Source organism: Melanerpes formicivorus, unplaced genomic scaffold (assembly GCF_026170545.1).
Source record: "Melanerpes formicivorus ecotype bairdi unplaced genomic scaffold, bMelFor1.0.p_v2 SCAF_443, whole genome shotgun sequence".
In the NCBI taxonomy this organism is placed as follows: domain Eukaryota; kingdom Metazoa; phylum Chordata; class Aves; order Piciformes; family Picidae; genus Melanerpes; species Melanerpes formicivorus.
In genome coordinates, this window is record NW_027142795.1 from 132501 (window position 1) to 132845 (window position 345).

Genomic DNA, 345 nt, shown 5'->3' on the forward strand with positions numbered 1-345 from the left:
CCCCCCCCCCCCCCCCCCAACCCCCCCCCCCCCGCGGCGGCGTAAATGAAGAGAGGCAGTCGGCATGAAACCTTCTTTTATTAAGTGTTGTTTTCATCGAGCGTCTTTCATTAAAGGTTGTGTTCTGAAGCAGTCTTTTCTTCAACAGCGCTGTTCTCCGGGGAGAAGGTCTGCCGGCATCTCTAGAAATCTCCCCCCGCTCCTGACCGCCTCCCCCCCCGCCCCCGCTGCCGGTTTGCGCGGAGCCCCCCCTTCCCGCCGTTGCCTCTTGCCGCTACCCCCCGCCCCCCCCCGCTGCCGGTTTGCGCGGAGCCCCCCCTTCCCGCCGTTGCCTCTTGCCGCTAC